Here is a 22,739-nt window from a genome sequence, read left to right on the forward strand (position 1 = left end):
TTGGAAGACTGAAATTGTTTATTTACTTACCTAGGTTTTTGAAAGCCATAAATTGGCACTGCTACACAAGTCGTAGGGGAATTGTTTAAAACATGTACTGTGAGTTTTAAAAATACATAAATAAAACTTCCTACAGCCTACACTAATCATCTAGCACAACACATTCATTTTCATCCCTGCTTTTGGATAAATATTCCAGATAACAAATCAAATCAAGTACCTAAATGTAATTATTCCATTGTGATAACAATCTCCTTGAACTGGCGCAACACCCTTGCTTATTTGTTGTCATAGCAAAAATCACCAAGAAGCTATTTTACATCAGCCTTCCCCAATGCCAATAAAATTTCTTAGATCAGGCTTCCCCAAGCTAGTGCCCTCCAGACACTAGTGCCATATTGAAAGCACTGGGCTGGAAAAGGTTATACTAAATCTTGAATACAAGAGGACAAAAATGATACAGGTAATAATGCAAGTCAAAAAACCAAAAATAAATTATCTGCACAGGAGAGTTCTTACATGGCCCGAGTGGGATTCACATGCTGTCACACAAGTAAGACCCACTCAAATACTTGGCCCATTTTAAATCCTCTGTTAGAATGGAGAGGAAACAGCCATTATTGACCTCAGTGATGTACTAAATTTCCCATTCATAAGTGGATAAATCAGTACTTCTCAGCAAGTCATGAGCTATTTGCTAAAGGGAATCCTCATATAGAGTTTTGTCTTTGTTTATGATGTAGTTCTATGTCCTTGGCCCCTACTCCCATCTCCTTTTATTACAGTGCATCTATCCCTACCACAAATCCTACAAACATCATCCAATGCTCTGCTGGCCTCAAATCAGTGTGCAGGTATGCACCTCCAAAAGTGCTCGCACACTGGAAACAGGCAACAGGATATCAACCCAATGAAAAATGGCAAAGCAAACCCAACATGGGACACAGAAATATAACTAGAATTATATGTCAAAATTCCTACATTCCAGAATCCAAACATCATGTTTTGTACTGGATGCCTGGGATTTTTCCAGCCCTACTCAAGCAGCTGAGGGCACACCACCCAGCACTTCCATGTCACTTTCTCAGCACAGTGCATTGTATGTGTAGTTTGCACAGTACACTGACTGCACACAGCTTAGGGCAACAAAAAATCAGGCGCACTGAATCCATGATACTAAACGGCTGTACCACACTGACTCCCACAAACTTGCTGCTAGCAACCAGCTGCAAAATGGAGCCAGGACTGAATCTGTTATTAATTGGATCTGAAAGCCAGGAAATGTTCTGCAAAATACACTGATGTAGGGTGGCTGATGCCAGTGCAAGTTTTACCCTTTCCATGAAATACGTTGCTTATTTCGTTTCTCTGGCACTCATTATCATCACACTCATTTCATCTGCTTGTCTTCCCCCTCAACTCCGAAGTGTTGCAGGAGCTCTGCAATATATGTAAACTGGTAGTCTTGCTTGCTATATCACACTAAAGCCAAATGCAGGTGAAAAGCTTAGTGTCATACTGGAGAACACAAGTAATTGCCTTTTTACTGAGGTCTGGGATGAGCAAGGTAAATGCCACAGATAAATGAAGCCAAACAAGATATTGATGTTCCTGGCTATATTACCCCATAGCTTGTAAAGTGGCAACAGAAATGCACTGTAGATGGGCAGCATCAATGCAAAAAGCATGAAGCAGAGATTACAAACAAAAATTTCAGGCGAACTGGCTTAACAGTCAGCTTCCTTGAATGATCAAACACGCGGGACTTGAGGAAAAACCTGCAGTAATCAATTTACATAAAGCATATTGACTATGCTACTGAACAGCAGAGGCAAAGAATCACACCAGAAGACCACAAAACAAATAGGCATCAGAATCAGAAGGAGTACAGTTCCCCATTATTTGACAAAGGACCAAAATGCAGCACTTAAGATAACAGCCTGGTATTGAAAGTACTGCAATATTTATTTAGTCTGCAAGGATTATAGGGTCTCTCTCTGAAACATGGAGACAAAAGGTGGATAAAAATGTGAAGCTGTTAAGATGCTGTTGCAGCCAACAAATCTGACAGGAAGGGCAGGAAATAGAACTTTTTATGCAGCGGACTGACAAAACATCCAATGACAGAGCTGGGGAAATATTTCCCGCTCCCAAGCTCCTACATCCAATATTTTGGCAGCAGCCCTGTTCAGGACTTATGATAATTAATAATAGTAGTCAAATTTTAAATTGGATAATTAAATTGGATATTTGCTGCATCATGAAATGAAGCAAAACACCTCAACTTCTAAGTACACAAGAAAACTTGGTAAGATGGCTGACAAATGAAGATGAAGGGCTACATGGATGGAAATATCATGGTTATTAAAGAAATAGCACAAAAATGTCTGAATTAGGATGAGAGACCTACCTGACACACATGGCTCAAATATAATTATATACTTGCTAAATACCTATACCAATAATCACTTACGAGTGGGTATTTCCTATTCCAGTACAACCCTCAAATGTTAGTCACCTGCACCACTCATTACAGCACTCATTACAGATGACCACCCTGTGATGTATTCTTCATGCCAAATAATTGGACGGGAAATTTGAAGTATGCTGCATTATTCATATTACACCGGGGGGGACGGGACTGCATAATGGCATGACTAAGAATTCAGTCACACACCATTATGTTTATCTCTATCGTTTGTGTACTCTCCAAAGGAAGTTCAATGCTCTTTGGTCCTGTTTCTCTACGAAGATCCACACATTCACACATCACACAAAATGTTTCACCATGATTTTTTTTACTGCTCCTGTATAAAACATACACAAGTAAGCAAACTTGTGTATGTTTGCAAACTTGTGTATGTATGCAAATCGCTTCTCGGCCTTTTGGCTAAGATCAAGTGTAGTAATATATGTCAGTGTGGTGGTAATTTTTGATATTTTAACTACATCCTCAGCATGTTTTTGTAACTCTTCTAGTTTATTTGATTTACTGTTCTGAGACACTCTTCTTCAATCTCCTGAAGAGGTAATCCACTCCTGTCCTGTCTATAGCATAGCTGCTTAATTGGCAAGTGTACAAAATACAATTACGTTGCATACAACTGACAATGCTGCTTATGGGAATACCACAGCTCAGGCATTCAGTTTTATTTTGCACTTTTATCTTCATTAAGCAAACTGTTCACAAACAACACTTGCTTTTACTGATGTAACATGTCATTCAGTTTTTTATCAAATCATCCTAGGCTAATCATCTAAACTGAAATTAAAGGAAGTTTATGCTAGGTTAAACACACATACAAAAGAGCAAAAAAACCTTAATTGCAATTACTTGCTTTAGAAGCAAAATTCCAAGTGTCAAGAAGTCACTAACATGTGGTCTTGATGGTTGGTACAAGTTTCTAAAAAGGGCAGAAAGCAGGTTCCTCTTCCTTGTCCCCCATATGTACCCACTGTTCCAGCTTACTCCCTCTTTCCCCTTTACTTCATACATTTACATTCAAAAATAACCAGGTTCGGTGATGCTTGGTCTAAACCCTTTCAAGCTTATGTTTGGGTGATCTTAACAAGCTGTTTGGCAAAGCCAGCTGAAATTGAAAATGTTTCATTTGCTGAAGAACTATTTGTTTTAATGGCACTGTTGTATAAATTACTTTAATCATGATTTTATTATTGATTTTACTGTTGTTCGCTTTAGAGTGGTACCTCTGGATGTGAACGGGACCTGTTCTGGAGCCCATTCACATCCTGAGTAGAACGTAACACGTGGCTGCTCGTCTGCGGGTCGCGTTTCGCCGCTTCCGCGCATGATGTCATTTTGAGTGTCTGCGCATGCGCGAGCGACAAAACCTGGAAGTAACACGCTCTGTTACTTCTGGGTCGCCGCGGAGCACATCCTGAAAATGCTTAACCTGAAGCTACTTCAACTCGAGGTATGACTGTATTGTTGTTATAATGTGAACACTCTAAACCACCCTAGAATTCTCATATATGAAGAATGGTGTAGGAATATAGTAAATAAAATAAAAAACTATGGCTTACTGAAACAAGCCATCTTCATAAACCAAGATTTTAAATTTGGCTCATTTCAGAAAACTGTGTACAGTTACGACTAACTATGCACAGGTTCAGACATAACACTAAACTGTGATCTGTTAGAAACAGAAGGAAAGATTTTTGATCTCTTCCTCACGGTTGCATCAGAAGAAAAAGATGAGAGCAAATGACCCCAAGGCTCATCTAGGCTCTTTCCCACAACAATAACCCATCATGCTTATCATTACTCCCAATTTAGCCAAACATTACAACAGCTTCCATGTCTGGTCCCCTCAAGGCAATCCTTACTCAGCTGTTCATCACCCAGAGGTACTGCTGCTTATGAGTTTTTGCCTGCAGTTACAATGCATTATGGATCTTCTAGTCTTAAAGTTCTATATTTCAATTGAACAGGACACAATCTAATCACAGCATAAAGATTCAAAATAATAAATGTCTACTTAGCACAAAACAATGATATTCCAAAATATTACAATATTACAAGGAAGGTTTGTCTTCAAAAGCTAAATTATAACGCTTCACTTGTTGCTGTGATATTGAAAGCACACTCACAAAAATAATGGAGGAAAGAGATTAAATGCATTAACTTTTTTCAAAATTACTAATAATCAACATTTCCAGTGCTTAAAGTGTTTCACATGATTTGTCTACTGTATTTGTAATCCTTACAACAATCCTGAGAGGGAGTCAGTATTATCATCTCCCATACTGCAGACAGAGGGACTGAGCCCAAGAAACAGTGGCTTGTAGCTGCCTACTACATTCATGGCAGAGGCAAAATTCAAAGCAGTGATTTCTCTATTCATAACCAGGTTCTTAAAAAGCCACCCTGACTGAAGCCAGGGCCAATCTAAGCAGCAGACCACCACCCTGTCAAGGGCTCTGCCGGAAATTACCAGTTAGGATGAAAGGTGGCAGATTTTCATCCTGTTTCACTGGGACAGCACAAGTGCAGGAATGGCAAAGAGGTCAAGGATCGGGCCCCTTGGGGGATCCAACGAGCTGTGGATTCCAAGCTCCAGCACCCCACCCACTCTGAAACACCCCAGACAGAATTCACTATGATGAGCGTACCATCTGCGCATGCATTCTAACTTGACAGGAGGAATGATCACCTTTCTCCTTTCCCAACATGCTGTAGGGGGTTCTCCTACCCTTCCAAGTCAGTTTTGGAAGCGCAACAGGCATACAAATGGGGGGAAAGTCCCATTGTGCAAGGCTTCCATTGAATCCTGTCCCCCGTTTCAGAGTTTTCTGTTGGCTACCTCCAGTGGTCATTTTCCACCCACTTGGGTGGAGCTTAGGTTATGCTGCAAGCCTGCAACAGTCTCGCCCCACCACATTGGCAGCACTCCTCTCTGTCTGCAGAGGGACCAGTCACCAGTATCAACGGGATTACGGTTGCAGACTTAGCCATTACACTATTATTATTTTTCATTTATGAACCACTTCCCATGAGCCACCCCAAATCCAATAAAGATACCATCTGGAATAAAGAGGTTGGAAGAGGAAAATCTTTAGCAAGTCACTGAAAAGACAACACAGAAGGTGCCCATCTGATAATGCAAAAGGAGAGAGATCCAAAGGATAGATGCCACCACACTAAAGGACTGGCTTCGGCATCATGCAAAATGGCCCTACGGGTAGGATGGCATCTGCAGAATGCCCTCTCCTGCATAACAGAGTGATCAGGTAAGCACGTAGTGGGTGAAACATTATTTTAGGTATTCTGATCCCAATCTGTATTGCACACCAATACCAGTGCCCTGAACCCAGCACAGCAGCTGATAGGCAGCCAGTGCAATTCTTTTAGCAGCAGCATAATACAATGGCGATATATCTGCCTCTGTGAGTGGCTGAGCTGCAAAATTTTGCGCTAGCTGCAATCCAATCTGGAGGTTATCAACACTTGGACAAGAATGGTCAGGCTATCCTGATCTAGAAATTTAAGATGCCAATTTAAGATGGCAAAAGGCTCCCCTGGCCACCAAAGTCACCTGGGCTGCTAGCAACAAATATGGGTCCGGGAGCACCCCTAAACTATTAATCTGCTCCTTCAAGACCCCACCTAAGGCAGACAATTGATCAATTATCCAAATTCAGGAAACACCCACTCACAGAGCATTAGCTTTCTAACATACAATCTGAAAGGTATAAACTAAAGACAACACAAGCTGAAATGATGAAAACTTCCTCGAACAAAGTATAGACTTACATCACTGTTGATTTCAGCATGGCTGAATACATGCTCAGGAAAACACACACAAAGAAACCCACTCTACAATCCTGCAACTGCAGAATCCAACCCAAATTTGAATTTAGCTGAAAACAAAAAGAAGAGGAGGAGTTTGGATTTGATATCCCGCGTTTCACTCCCTTTAAGGAGTCTCAAAGCGGCTAACATTCTCCTTTCCCTTCCTCCCCCACAACAAACACTCTGTGAGGTGAGTGTGGCTGAGAGACTTCAAAGAAGTGTGACTAGCCCAAGGTCACCCAGCAGCTGCATGTGGAGGAGCGGAGATGCGAACCCGGTTCCCCAGATTACAAGACTACCGCTCTCAACCACTACACCACACTGGCTCTCAAAAAGCCTCCCCCCCCCCCAAACTGAATTGCAAAGATCAGTTGAGGAAATAAATGGACAGCAACTCACATGCTATCACGCTTTAGGGTTTCGTTATGATGGGACACCATTCTATTACTGTTAAGTGACCTCAATTTTAAACTTATGTTTTCAATCATGTGCAGTGTTTTCACAAGATTACCCTTGGCACTAGAGGCTTTCCAAACTGGATGACAACTCAAAATGCTGCTTATTCTAGAGTTAAATTACACAGCAAGGAATTTATTCACACAACGGTCATCCAAGAAAATACAGATTTCCTATAATTTGCTCCATTCTTTTTCTATCACCTTTTCAAATAACTGCAAGCAAGCTTTACTTCGACACGTTATACTTGACTGGCATGCTATCCAAAATAAAGAGTGTGTTCTTTGCTATTTTCTTTACCAGTATGCGTCCACAGTGGAATGTAGTAGATGTTGATTCTTTAGAGACTGGACTGCTCTCCCAGCTATAAAAGACCAAAATTTGAGCAAACAGAAATGCAGAGAAGTTAACATATGGCAATCTTGCAAACTTCCCCAGCGGTTCACATGCCTGAATAAGCTCTTCTCTTCTTTCCCCTGTGCAAATCTCACTGAAGTGAACTAGTTTTAGAAACCAACCATGACTAAGGATGCAGGAGATCTATAAAAATAATACAGCTTATCAAGTAACAGGCCTGTAGTTGAAAAACAAGGGCACAGGGACGCATAAGTGTTTTAATGGCAAAGGCTAGGTTTTCATCAGCACCCAGAAACGAAACTGTATGGAGTAAAATAATAATTAATTGACTAAAAATTAATTAATTCATATTTTGCTAAAGCAGAAATTTGATGCACTCTTACCTGGGAGTAAACCCAACTGGGATTTATTTCTGAATAGAAATGTAAATGATTGTACTGTTACTGCTCAATCAAGGCAAGGTAAAGACTCCAGCTCCAAGGCTCGATATTTTTGGAAAGAAGATTCTCTCCACTGCAGTTACAACAGCTACAGTCCACAGACCTAGGTGGCCAGATCTACACACAGCAGGATTTTTAAAATTATTGCTGCCACAGGCCTCTTCCATACCTCCAGTTCAGCGTAGGCAGCTATTGCTATTGAAGGAGAAAGGTTCAAAAGACTCCCTGGGTGTCCCAAAACAGAGATATAGCCCCTGAAGCACCCACAAAATTATGTTCCTAATCCAAAAAACAATTACAGAAAATAGTACTTTTTTACTTGATACACACTTTTACAGGACCTGTAGATGCTGCTCTCAATTTCACATTCATGGCAATTTTTGTCATTTCCCAAGCTGGGTTCCAAAACCACAAGCAAGGCTGGGGGGGCGGGGGGAGCTTGATGAATGGACCATTTCATTTGCATAGAAGCATCTGTGGACACAGTAGGGACTATGCCATGGGTAGGCAAACTAAGGCCCAGGGGCCGGATCCGGCTCAATCACCTTCTCAATCTGGCCCACGGACGGTCTGGGAATCAGCGTGTTTTTACATGAGTAGAATGTGTCCTTTTATTTAAAATGCATCTCTGGGTTATTTGTGGGGCCTGCCTTGTGTTTCTACATGAGTATAATGTGTGCTTTTATTTAAAATGCATCTCTGGGTTATTTGTGGGGCATAGGAATTCGTTCATATTCCCCCCCCCCCAAAAAAAATATAGTCCGGCCCCCTGCTGAAAAAGTTTGCTGACCACTGGACTATTCTGTTCTCCCACCCGTACATTATTCCCAACAAGAAACTTCTTCATTTCTGCATTCATATGGGACATGACCCAAAGTAACACAACAGTCCTAACAAGAAGTCTGGTGTGGGTGGAGACTACCAGGAAACAATGGGAGTGACCAGAAGGAACACAAGCGGCCTTTTCTAGCTCACCTGTCTCTTCTCTCTAGTCAGCAATGGTGAGTAAGCACAGATGTAGGACAGTGCAGAGAGGAAGACTGGAATCCATCCAGGGGCCTGGCACTGGTACAAATCATACCTCTTACTTTCAAAGCATGGGTTCCCAAGTTGTAGTCTAGGAGCTTTATTCAGGTGGTCCATGGCAAGCCCACATTAAATATTCATATTAACTTTTAACTGTATTTCAGTACTTATTTTATTTCTTACACTGCATTTTACTGTATTACAATCTGAGTTCCACGGAATTCAAATTGCAATACAACAAAATAAGAAATAAAAGAAGCAATAAAAACAATTAAAAGTTAATACAACATATAGCACCATGCATTACAATTGCTACAACAAGCAGAAAAATAATTAGGTAGTGCACCAAGACCTCAACAATTCTCCCAGCGTTCCGTGGGGCAAAAAGGTTCAGGAAAAACCTTTGTTTCTGGGGCCACAATTCTTTCCCAGTTGTTCTGCTCCCGTGTAAAGGTGAAAAAACTCAAGTATCTGTACCTGAAGCTGCCCTTAGCAAATGCCATACACAAACAAGCCTCTTAAGTAAACACACCTAAATAACACAAAGCCAAGTAAACAACGTTTTGATATGCTGCGTGTAAGCTGTGCTATAGAAATGCCCTTTCCGTTGGAAACAGTGGCCTATATACAGAACAGAAAGTCAGGTCCCTGCCCTGAAGGAGCTTACAATAAACGATTTGTCACCAGGGAGGCAATGGGAGGGGAAGAGGAGGGAGGCGAGGATAAATAGGGGGATAGAAGGCCTTGAGACACAAATTTTTGGGTTTCGTACTCAAGGTGGATTTACCATAGGCTTCATGGAAAACATGGGGCAATCTGAAGGAATGGTTTCACAAAGGGTTTTGGAGGGAAATCTAAGCATAAGGGGCAGGGAAAGCAATTTAAAGAAACAAGAGGGCTCCAGACACTTCAGGATGCTACGGTGTGAGGAGCAAAGGTCACAGGCAGAAAACTATGAAGACTTGGAAGAGACAGCCACAAGGGGAACTGAAGGGAAGGATGTGGGGTTTGTGCTGAATCCAAGACAGGATAGAAATCCAAGGTGGAGCATCATATGTCCTGTGTAGCATATGCTTCTCATGGCATGGAGGCATCAGAGCGGCAACATGACAACAAGGAAACAGTCAAGAAAATTACAGTAGTTTGGGTGGCAGATGACTAGATTGCAAACCAAGGTTTCCCCTAGGAGGGCAAACAAGAAGCGTATAGATACCTGTACAGAGAGAAGCAACATGTCTTGGCAATAAACTGAAAGGGTTTTGGGGGGGCAGGGGTAGAAGGAAAAATCAAAGAATGGACCAGGGCTTTATGCCTGGATATGGGGAGTATACAAGGAGAGAGAAACTTGGGAGGAAAATACATTAGGTTGGTCTCAGACAATGATAAAACATCCCACCAGAGATATCAGCTAGGCAGTTGGAGATCAGGTGGAGAGGCGGACAGAAAGGTAGATCTAGGTTTCATCAGTAAATAGATAGTCATGAGATTTGATGAGCCACCCTGAGTCACGTAAGAAGAGAACCAGCGAGGGCAAAGACATGGAAACACAGTATGAAGGGAGTCAAGTAGGAGGGAGTGATCAACTGTCTCAAAGGTAGCGGAGAGGTTAGGGAAGATAAGGACAAAGTGGAGACTGCTGGATTTGGCTGTAAGATAGATTTCTGTGAGAGCCAGAAGAGGACAGAGGGCAGATTGTTAAGGGAACTGGAGAAAATTAAGGCAGCGGGAAGACATTAAGAGCTTGCTGTTGATGGAGGAAACTGGACAACTGTCAGGAGGACAGGATAAATTAAGGGATTTTGGTAAGAAAAGGGGAATAATGGCAAATGGTGGCAAGAAAGGGAAAGGTCATTTATGTGGTTAAGAGGAGCAAAATGGCAGAGAACATGACAACCAGAAGCTGGGAGAGGACAGCACCAGAGCATAGGTGATGAGATCAGGGTACTCCGCTTGTTAAATGAGACAGGGGAAAAGAGAAAAGCATTTAGTAAGTGGCAAGAAAAGGGAAAGCTTGGAAAGTGTGAGTGAGTAAGGAAGAGAGATTGGACCAGATAGTGCTGGATAGAACCTACTAAAGCTGTCTATGAGAGGAACAGATTTTACCTGCTCTCTCCCTCATCCCCCAATGCAGCCTCAGAATCTGCTCCGGAGGGTCGGTGGACCCTCTGGAGCAGATTTTTGCGGTGCTTGTGGAGGTCCGGGGGGGGGGGGGGGAGACGAAGAAGATGAAATCCCATTGTACGAGCCTGTTCCCTTACACAATGTTGGATTCTACCCAGTGTTTTGTTGAAAGTAGAGATAAAGTCTTTGGTAGAAGGAGGGAGGGAGAGGAGAAAGGCAGGCCTTAGTTAAGCATCAACGGTAAGGAAAAGGCACTGAGGAAACTTAAAAGCTGGTGTGCATTAGGATAATGGAGTAGGGTGCTTCACAAGGAAGTTGGCACAGGAAGGGATGAATTTATAATGGACAAAATCAGACAGCACTTTTGTTCTTTTACAGATGTTCAGCAGAATAATATAGTCAAAAAGTATCTACATCTTTTCAATATTGGGAGTTATTTAGTAACATTGAATCAGTGCACATTACTCCAAGTCTTCTTGGAGCTCAATTCATAAAGATTAGGTCTCCACTCCACAGATTCCCCTACCATGCTGTGCTTCAGGGCCCTATTCCCTTCACCATTGGCAGGCACTGCTGCAAGTAAATAGCAACTGATTGTTTGACAACACTACAGGTGTATAACATGTGCTGGAGCAACCAAGGTGTTCCACATTTCCCAATGGAAAGCTTCACCAATGCTTATTCTTATTACTATTATTATTATTATTATTATTATTATTATTATTATTATCATCATCATCATCATCATCATTTCTATACCACTTTACATTGTTAAGGTAAAAAATCAAAGTGGTTTACAGCCTACACTAAAACACCAAACAATCCAGAAGAAAACATTGCAGAAGAAAGTCAAATATAAAGCCTGCATGCAAAACAACATAATTAACAGGAACCTAAAATTTATCTCAAAGCTATCAAATCAAAACATTACAATGAAGGTCATGTACAAAATGAACATTTAATGCACCAAAGTTAACCAAAAAAAATCTACCTTGAACATTTCAAAAGAAAACATTACTAAAGGAAGTCAAATATAAAATGCATGTTTAAGGCAGCATAATTAGCAAAATAATAAAATATTATATTAAACATAGAAGATATCTGCTGTTGTTGCTGCCAACAGAAGTTCATGTCAGGCAGCAGCTGTGGAATCTCAGGCTCAGTGACCTCGGAGACACTAAGAGATAGCTAGGACATATTTAAACATGTCTTGCAAAAAGTAATAATCACTTTTTTAAAAATTATCTGTATTTATTTTTAACTTCAGAGTATTAGAACAGGTGAAAGGAGTTCTTGTGGGTTCCAATAAAATGTGTGCCTCTGCAGCAGTACTGTGCCTCCACAGGACTGTCCTACCAAAAACACATGATTATCAGGATGAATTTCACATACATTTTTCATGAGTGATAAATAAATCAGGATATTAGATTCCTATTATCCATGATCATTAATCTTTGCTGAGAAAGTCATGGGAACCTGCAGAACCAACAGAGATCAGAACAACATAATCGAAGTTCTGGCAACAAATCTGAAAGTCAGTGAAGTCTTACCCAAAATAAATTTAGAAACTTATATTGTTAACATATGCCCACAAATTCTCTGTGGATTTCTTCATTTACTGTAGCCCTTAGAAATCCCTTACTCTGCAAGTGTCATTTATTACATTTAAAATCCTGCCTTTCATTTATCACAGAGCTTGGAAGCAAGCAAACACAGAATTCCCAGGCAATCTTCCATCCATGAGTTAACTACAGACTCAGAACCCCTTTGACTTCAGCAAAATTGTTGAGTCAAGACTAAAGGTGGTCATGCTTCACATGGGAATAAATAAAGGGCTGGCTTTCCTCACCACTAGCAACCAAGCACTACTCTTAGGTGTCTGGGATTAAGTAAAAGGGCATACTCTATCAGATGTGTGACTTCCAGGCTGGTTTGAGACCTCCCAAGCACTATTCCTTTCCTGAAATTAACACCTGGGGGAGGGCAACTAGACAAGGAGAGAATGGTTAAATAAGGACTCCACTGAAAAGGTAAACCTGCTTGCTTGGTCATTTGTGACAAGTAAGAATTGCCTCCAGGAGATGAAGGAGGGAAACATTACAAAAGAGTGTGGTTGTTTTTAGCTTTTCCTTTTTGGGCCACAAAAGATGTGAGAAGGGCAACAGCTCAATGGTAGAGCCTCTATTTTGCATGCAGAGGGACCCAAGTTAAATCCTCAGCATCTTGAGATAGGGCTGGGGATGTTTCCTAGCTGAAACCCTGGAAAGCCCCCACAGACAACACTGAGCTAGATGAGGCAGCTTCCTATGTCCTGAACATGGGCATATGAGAAAACAGTTTGTGGACTAGTAGCTTTTATCTGGAGAATAATTTCTAGTCAGTAGTGATAGCAAGATGACTTGATGGGCATCTGTTGCTGGGTATTACCTTGTCTTATGCAATCTGTCAAGCGCATCCAATTCAGAATTTGCCATTTTTAAGAATGTAATGAGGATATTCTCATAACAGCATGAATTGCTAAAGTATTATCCATACAGCAAGCACCCAATCTGACAGAAAATTTGTCTTCACCAACCTCAGCTAGAGTAGATCTCTATCTGTAGCCTTCGTCTAGGACACAGCACATTTAGGCTTGATGCTTTTTAACAATAGGAAGATTATTAGCACTGGAACCCAAGACATGCTCACATAAATTATGTTGACAAGTCCTCTCTGCTAAAATGACAACGTTAAAAATGAAAGCAAGTGGCAGCGTTCCGCTGTTACTGCAAACTCCTCTTAATTTTTTTCCTTCCATTTAGGAAACACACAAGGGCAAAGGGTACAACTTGGCTTTCAAAAGTGATTCATGACAGGAATGCCTTGGTATTAACTGACATTCTGGAACTGGAGCTCTGCAAAAAAAGTCACTCTGCAAGAGTTATCCTGTTAAATTGAACCTAAATAGAAGCACACTATAAAGAAAACTGTCGATCAAAGACTTGTTCTATATTGGTAAGTTACAAAGCCATACTTTGAAAATAAATGGATAAGGGAATGAATGGCATTCAATTTGCACTACAGAGCTTGACACACTGAGAACCGATTCAGTTTATGGCAGTAGATGCATTTACCACATTTACACCACTGTCCCTGATGGGTAACACAAAGTCTGAAGGGGAAACACAAGACAGCATGGAAAGGCCAACAGTCACATGTACCCAAATAAGTAGAAAACACATGGCAGAAACAGAGTCAATCTTGGCTCACCAGGATGTAAACACAGTGGCAGTGAATGGGTGAAGGATGCCCTTTTCCAGCAAGCCCTCCTTTACTCCTGAAGACCCTTTCTTGCCTCTCTACAGCTTATTTTGCAGAAGCAAGTCCTCCTCCAAGATACTATCTAGGCATACATTCTGCCCTCTCTAACTCGTCTACTACCTCACTTCCTGTAGACTACAGCACCAGCTGAACATGTCCTCCAACGTTTAGAGCCAAGTATATCCCCCTATGTTAGGTCAGGGGTAGCTTTCATGGTGCCCTCCAAATGTTTTGGACTCCAATTCGTATCAGCGCCACCCAGTATGGGCAATTGTCAGGGCTAGGAAGTAACAGACAGGACAGAGCCTTTTGCTTAAGTCTGAAATCTACTGTGGGGCAAACTGCAATTGTATACAGTGGTACCTCGGGCTAAGTACTTAATTCGTTCCGGAGGTCCGTTCTTAACCTGAAACTGTTCTTAACCTGAAGCACCACTTTAGCTAATGGGGCCTCTGGAGCACGATTTCTGTTCTCATCCTGAAGCAAAGTTCTTAACCCGAGGTACTATTTCTGGGTTAGTGGAGTCTGTAACCTGAAGCGTATGTAACCTGAAGTGTATGTAACCCGAGGTACCACTGTACAGGCTAGCTGAGGGATGTGTAGAGAAGAGCACTTCTCTGTATTCCACTGTGCAGCAGTCAGTCAGAGACTGCCTCTGTGGCAGCTTAAGTGTTCTTGCCAAAACCTTTTCTTCCCAACCTTTGACCTCAGGGTCAGCTTCTAACACTGCCACTTATTAAAGAGGGTGCTCCCTTATAGGTTTATTTCTTTCTTTATTAAAGTATGTAGCTTTACAACCTGCCACCTACAACACTGAAAGATTACAGGGTGGCTTACAACAAACAATGTAACAATCCCCCATCCGCCCTGCCGCCCAAATGCCCATAAAATATTAACATAGGACGGCAGTTAAAACTTCAGACTATGTCCACTAGGCTTGTCTGAGGCAACATTGACAGCAACAGCCTCCTAGTATCCAAGGCCTGGAGCAGCTAAAACTAAGAAACCAGGGAGGGCAACCTGAGAGGATGAAAGAGGTTGATATGTGAGAGAGACTATAAAGAAAAGGTTAATCAATTCAGGTTTATTTTATTTTGTCAGGGTGCAGTTCTAAATTAGACAGTAGTTCTATTACAGAGACAGCAGGACATATCCCCAAGAAAACAAGGACATTTCCTGTTATTTACAAAGCACAGAACACTACTTATGCAGGTGTATTCAGGAGCAAGGCCTAAGGAGTTCAGTGAAACTTACTACCAGGTGAACAGATACAGCAACTTCCCTCAACATGATGCCCTCCAGATGTTTTGGGACTACAATTCCCATCATCCCTGACCTGACCACTGGTCCTGTTAGCTGGGGATCTTGGGAATTGTAGTCCTAAAACATCTGTGGACTGAACTTGCCTATGCCTGGACGACACACTGGCCATGCTGGCTGGAATTTATGGGAACTGTAATCTAACACTTCTGGAGAGAACCAAGGTGGATTAAGGGTTAGGTATGGGATTGCAGGCTTAAACGTTTTAACTTTTCCCATCAGGGAGCCTGCGGCCCTGCAGGTGTTGTTTGACTCCAACTTCCATCAGCCACAGCCAGCATGGCCAATGGTCAGGAACCACAGCTTACTTTGAAACTGAAATCTTTTGTTTCAGAAATAAATAAGAATCCAGGATCAGTCTGAGATTATTTATTTTTCACACCTACGTTCATTATCCAGTCTCTGCATCATGATGTAAGAAATGTTTCATGGGGTCATGCTAGCTGCATGATCCATGTTTTTTTTTTTTATGGAAGTATTTCCAAAAGATGGAGACAGAAGCAGTTGTCTAATTTTCACCTATGAATATTCACAGATTTATTAATATTTCCACACAGCCCAAACTCTTAATATGTAGCTAAGAGTTGCAGCAATGCATTTTTTCCCATAGTAAGATGTTTAGTAGACACTATTTTGCCTACAATGACAACTCCCTTTTTTTTTGTCAATTTGAGACGGAATAAGAAGTTACTGAAGAAAATATGTTGCATGTAGATTATACTGTATTCTGAACTGCAGGTTGTGTCTATCAAAAAAATCACTCACCAACTCCACAGTTGGAAAATTTATGTGCTCTTATAAAAGAGCTGAAAACCACATCTACAAACCGTCAAAAACAGAATTTTATGAATCAGTTATATAAATGAAACGTCTGGAATACTATCAGCTCTGAAGAACGTCACTACTGTATTCTGAACAAACTCTTAAAATGCAACCGTTTTTCGTTTACATTTTTGAAGTAGCTTACACCACCATCCTTCAATGCATTAAAAAAACCTATTTTTTTCTAACTAACTTTCACTAATACAAGCACATCATGAATGAGATCAAGATCTAGGCTGCATTCAGACATTGGATTTTTAAATATCAGTTTTACTAGTTATAATGCTACCACGTCTGTCTTGATTTCTAATGTTCCTTTTACACTGCAGAACCTGTTGCATTATGGATCTGTGGGTTTTCAATTGATATAATACCATGTTGCACTAAATTTCAATCACACCAGGCATGAATGTCATCAGACAGGCTGCCACTCCTCCACCCTTTCCATATGTGTGTGTGTGCGCACACACGCACACTTGCTCCCCCATGATTCACCACATGGTATACCAAAAGCACCACCCAAAAGTTCATTACATGAGCAGTGGGGATGTGATTCATGAAAACCATGGGAAACTTACAACTCAAAACTCCTGTGGTTCTCTGTTTAAACAGTAGTTTCCAGAAAAAAAATGTTTACAACACAAAAATGAGCAATAAACTTTCACTAGATTCTACCAGATTTCCAGAAGTGGATTTTACATCATGTTAAAGATCACATAAAAATAACAGGTTGGAAAAGTTGGGAAGACAGAATAAAGTTTGTTATTGTGTTGTGTATGTTTGTCCTTTATACTGTAAACTGCCCTGTGATCCTTGGATGAAGGGTGGATTACAAGCTTGATAAATAAAAAAAGTAACGTCTGAATGGAGTCCTACTGAAATCCTTGGAAGCTTAGGTCCAGTTAGCTGAAATTGCAAAATCAACTGGTTCTAACAGCATGGACTGTTTCCCCAAATATTCATCAACACTACCAACAGCAGCAAAGACAAGACATAAAGACCAAACAACTAACCTTGCCTCTCTTTCTGGCTTAATTCTTAAAAATAAGAAAATATGCTCGAAGTATAGAAGGCATATGTATTATAGAAATATAGTTGCTTTATTTTTTGTCCCTATTACACTTGATCAAGAGCACCTGGCTATACTTTAATTAATCTTTATGCACATTTAATTGGTTGTAATTAACTTAAAGAAAAACTATCAGCTTAAAAGTTATTCTTCTGTTGTGTTTCGCATTTCTTATGCACAATATGAAATACTTAACAATACATGAAATCCACATTTTGTTTTGCTTTTTTAAAGGGGCAAACTTTTCCTGAAATAGATTTTTTAAACCACCTGCCAAACTAGGTTTGGGCCAAAGAACACTCTTCATGGATGAATCCCACTAAGTAATAAGCTTTAATCTACACAATTACACTAATATTTTTTTGGGAAAAAAAGATGAGTTTTTTAAAAAAAGCATGACCCCCCCAGATGTTGAAGTTATAAACCCAATAGGGTTTTTTGTTTGTTTGTTTGTTTGTTTTGGTGGGAGGGGGCTCAAATTCCACAAGAACTATAAGAGAGATTTCATTTCCTAGCACAGATGTATATTGAATCAATATTTAGACACATACAACATAAAGCATCTTGGTGTAATCATGTGATGTGTGTAATAGTATTTGGAAAGGATGCAATGTTATACCAAAGAGTTGGTCAAGAGAACAGGAAAACTTCAGACAATTACAAGTTAAAGGGTCAGATGTAAACATCTTATTTATCCCTGAAAATGCCTTGCCTGACCAGCAGCAGAGTGATAGGTAGAGAAATTGTGTGTCCACAGGAGTTGCTAAGGAGCTGGTTTACACATTGATATTTCTCTGCTTATCTCCGCAGATGGCAACACCTTTCCACAACCCTCGGCCATTTCATTCTTGGAGACACAGCACCTCACTTTGAAATTTTCCATTTTAAAAGGAGCCAAATGATGTTTATTACTGCTCTATGCGTTTCAAGAGGTGGGGCAGGCAGGGAAAGGGAGGAGGAGATCCATACAAAGTACGGGAACAATCAAAATCAGGTCTTCCCCTCCCCCCAAAAAAACCCCAGCAGCCGTTATTAGCAATACGGTATGTAAACATCCTCTTTGGCAGCTCGGAAGGGGACATTACTTCATCATTATTAATTTTTACAAGCGAATGGCCGAAAAACGAATCGAGCTCTGGTTATGTAGCTTGGGCTGCGAGAAGAGAGGAAAAAATCCGCTTCCTCGTGAGGGGTTGTAAGGCACACACACCCCCTGCACGGCCACTATGCAAACGTCACAATGAAACTAAGCAGAACGCTTCCCCAGGAAAGAAAGGGCTTTTAAAATCTCCACGCAAAGCAGCCCTCTCCCTAGATGGGGATGCCTTGCTCGCAAGCCCCCGCCCCCGCTTCCCGAAGCGCCTCCGAGACCCATCCGGATTTTCCCGGCGTTGCTCATTTCCACCCTTTCCCCCAAACCCACATCGCTCTGCAACTGTTTGCTCTGCAAGGCTCTGGCGGATCCCGCTTTCGTTTTGCCCGCAAAATCAATAAAGCGCCTTCCACGCCCGTCTCGGGCCCCACCCCCACCCGCCTCGCTGCAGATCTCCAAAGTAGTTTAAAAAGAGAAAGGGGAAGAGAGAAAGGGGAGGGAGTGTGCGTGTGTGGAAGGGGGGGGAGAGGGTCGAGACGGATCCCACCCTGCCGCCCACCCTCTTGCAATCGTCTCCCCTTATCGCCACTTCCAGCAGTAGGAAAACTTTCTCCGGCTTGCATTCAAGTACAGCGGCGCGGAGCGGGAGGGGGAAGTGCGCCGGGCCCCCGAGTCGGCTCTGGGCAGCCTGGGGAGGAGGAAGTCCCCGGGCTGGGCGGCGTGCAATGTCTGCCTGCCTCTCTCCCTTCCCCCCCCCCTTGATGCCCCCTCCCCGCTCCCTTGTCTTGGCCGAGACTTTGGCAGCGCTGCAAACCGTGGGTTACCCTGCTAATCTGCTGGCAGATGTTGTCCATCACACTCAGCACTAAGTAAACAATGCAGAGCCCAGCAAAACAAAAGATTTCCACTTCACCTCATTTAACGTCTCTCACTTACTCTCCGCCTAAGCGGGGAGGGAAGGGGGGGGATTTTTAAAGGATGAAGAAGGCGGGCAGCAACTTATTGTCATTTTTTCCCCCTCTCCACCCCCCTCCTTCCGCCGCTTTCCTCCTCCGCCGTCAGCTTTTCGCCCTTCCACCATGCAACAGCAGCAACAACAAAATATCGGCTCTTTTTCTCAGATTCTCGTTTTTGGAGGTTTGTTTGGGGTTTTTTGGAAAGCGGGGACAGGGAGAGGCAAGCGATCCACTTGTCCCGATCCGCCCCACTTGGGCTCTGGAAAGCCAGTGCAATCTTGCCACCCCCCCTCCCCAAAAGAGGGGAAAAAAATTTTTTAATGAGACTGTGCGAATGGGAAGGTGGGGGAGAGGAAGGCGAAACATCCACATAACCCAGCGCGCGCGCGCTTAAGCACAAACCTGGATCGGAAAGCCTTTTCGACAAATCTACACACACACACACACACACCTTTCCATCGCGCTGGGTGGATGGGGGACGGGGAAAGCGGCATTCGCCCTAAAGAGGCACCATCTCGGCGGCGAGAGTTGGATGGAAAGGGGCTCCGCAGACGGATAAAAGCCGGCCGGAGGGGGTGATGTCTGACCAAAGATGTCCTCACATTTCAAGCTTCCCCTTGTCCTTCTCCCCCCCCCCCTTTCCCTGGATGGCGCAGTGAAGCGAAAGCACTTGGACACTAGCACGGGCGCAAACATTACGAGGATTGCAGGTAGGTTCTGAGCGGGGAGAGCAAGACTCCCAGCCCCGCCGAGAGAACCAGCCGGGGGGACTCGCTTCGGCTCCCCTTCGCCGCCTGCCTGCCCGCCCCGCTTACCTCGTCGTCGGGCTCCGAAGGTCCACCGGGAGCAGCCCGCCCCCCTACTTGGGCGAAAGCCGCCGCCTGGGCTCTCAGCGCTGCATCTTCCCCCCCTTGATCGATCGCCTCCGCTGGCTCCCCGCTCGCGCTCGCTCGCTCGTTCTTTTGATTATTATTATTCCCCGCGCCGGGGCTCCTGGTGCCAGAGATCCACCTTAAAACGAGACACGCACGCACACGCCGCCCCCCACAAAAAAACTTAATCCTCTCCTCCTTCGCCCAGCTCCGGCCGCTACTCCAAGTGAGGGGGGAGGGGGAGAATCGAATGGCAACTTGGATTCTTTTCCCGGCTTTGTGTTGTTTTTTTTAAAAGAAGTCTTTGGCTGGGGCTCCTCCAGCAAAAAAGAAAAAGAAAAAGAAAAGGGGAGGGTGAATCCTCCCCCTCCCGGCTCCGTTTCTTCCTCCTCCGTTGTGCTAGGAGAGGTAGGGTCTCTCTCTCTCTCTCTCTCCCTTTTTTTTTTCTTTTTGGGCAATAGGCGGGGTCTCTCTTTGCAAACCAATGACACAAACCCACATGGACCAGCCTCGCCCCCTACAGATACTCTTCACTGCAAATAGGCTTTCTCAGGGGATTAGTGGATCAGCTAAAGTACAAACAGACGCAGCAAGAAAGAAAGAAAAAAAGAGGGGGGGGGGAGAAGGAAGGGGGGGCAAGAAGAGGGAGGAGGAGCGTCTCTTGCGCGGCGCTCTCTCTCCAACCCACCCACCCCCAAGTCCTACGGTTCCTCGCGTTTTCGACTTTCGCAGTTGGCAGGACTTGGGCGAGAGGAAAATTTAGGAAACGGGCAGGAACCGGCGCTGGGGAGAGAACCGGAAAGAAAGTGCAAAGCCTCGCCGCGGGAGCAGGAAAAAGGCGGCGGGTTCTTTCGGCGCCCCCCTCCCGCTTGGGGCCGAGGGAGCCCGGAGCCGGTAGTTGAAACGTGCCGCACGCTTTGCACCTTTCCCGGCTGCTACGGAGCCGGATCTTGCCCCTTCCCGGCGTGCAGGCGCTCCACGCATTCTCTTTTCAGCCACGTGGAATTGCTGCCCTCGGCTCCCGGGAGCGGGAGTTTGCCCTTGTAACGTTACCCCCGCGTGGCAGCGATCATGATGCCCCCTGGGGAACCGGGATACCTGAGAAGTTCAGGAGACCCGTCACTTAGCCAGCAACTCCATGAGGAGGCCCGAGCTCCGTAAACAAGCCCAGCGGGGCACAATATCGCCCAGCACCGACCATTGCAAATCACCAGGCAAACGAGCACCGCAGTGCTAAACGCGCTGACTTGGGAGCACGTCCCGTTGGAGGCAGACGGAGTTGCAGGGAACCCGCGTGAGCTCGGGCTGTGCAAACTGCAAACCCTCAGCAGAGTTTGCTAGGGGTCGTTTACTCTGATTATAGTATGGTTTAAAGAGAAAAGCAGCTGTGGTGTATCCTCGCCGACGTGTGCAGTATTAGTGCTCCGGGGATTCAAGACACCTGCTCTGGCGTGAGTGCATGTAGGTTTAAATGATACAGTGGCCACAGGGAATGCACACACACGGAAGCTTTTTTTCCACGCAGATGGCACCATGTGTGGTATGATTCTGGTGTTGGGATTGATGGGAGCGAAGCAGTTTTACACCCCCCACAGCGTGAGAGTTTGCACTGGTATATAACTGGGCGAGAGAGTATTTGCTAGTTCTGTGGTTGTGGGACACGAGCCCATTAATGCAGAGATGTGTGTTTGGCAGCAGCAAGAAGGATATAGGGGGGTATGTATGCATCGTTGAGCAGGAGTGCTTTGGATACAGTGGTTGGTTGGTAAAGATACTGAATGAGCTGGTGAACGGTTGTGTGAATAGAGGTGAGAGTGATGTGTAAACTGGTTGTGTGGATAGTGTGGATGGAAGTTTGTATTGTGCTGCCTACTAGTTTCACCCAATGTTAGTTATATATAGTTCTTACGGGTACTGTGAACTTCTATATTAGGGTTTATTTTAATATAAACCATCTGAAATTGAGTGTATTATGTGTCTCTGTGTTTTGTTTTTATATCTGGATTTTCCTTATTGTAAACCACTTTGACACCTTTGAATAGTAAGCAGTCTATAAATGGACTAAATAAATAGTGTTTAAATGGAGCTTGCTTCTGAATAAGCAAAGGTTTTGTTTTGCTTTTTTAAAAGCATATTTAAAGCGGGCCTAAATCTTGTCATGTTCAATAGGACTCACTCCCTGATAAGTGCACACAGGATGACAAAATCAAATTGATTCTGTTTAGGGGCAGAATTTGAAGGAATGCAATGTAGTGCTTTAAAAAATTGCATATTATGCCACATAAACAGGCCCGGCTTTTCATCCTGTTCTTAGGATTGCTCTTGTCTTGAGACATAATTAGCAACATTCTTCATCCACTCTGAAGCACACTAGAAGCCTCGGATTTTGCAGCTTTAAGTGATTCCAGGGTATTTAGAGCATGGCCAGACTTCAGCTTCCTGTACTCCCTGTTGGATGCTGCGTAGCACACACGGGGAGTATGTGAAATGTCCAGCAAAAATCTGGCTCCTTTCCTCCCAGGAACCCCTATGCTCACCATGAGAAGCCAGCCCATGCAAACCTTTTATATACTGAAGAACTCACAAATCTGGAA

The 22,739-nt window shown here is 43.3% G+C and overlaps 1 protein-coding gene across 3 annotated transcripts in view; it reads right to left on the reverse strand.

Moving 5' to 3' along the window:
• The window catches only part of CTBP2 (C-terminal binding protein 2), a 210,913-nt gene extending 189,564 nt beyond the window's left edge, over positions 1 to 21,349 (reverse strand). Inside the window, exon 1 of one of the 3 annotated variants that reach the window (XM_081005206.1) lies at positions 21,244 to 21,349. The gene's annotated coding sequence lies outside the window, so the exon portion shown is untranslated. Of the gene's footprint in view, positions 1 to 20,088; positions 20,733 to 21,243 lie in introns of those variants that run through there. The other 2 variants (XM_081005202.1, XM_081005203.1) reach the window with 2 other exon arrangements.
• Positions 21,350 to 22,739: the final 1,390 nt, after the last annotated feature.

Source organism: Podarcis pityusensis (genome assembly GCF_964106645.2).
Source record: "Podarcis pityusensis genome assembly, chromosome: 5".
Taxonomy (NCBI): Eukaryota; Metazoa; Chordata; class Lepidosauria; order Squamata; family Lacertidae; genus Podarcis; species Podarcis pityusensis.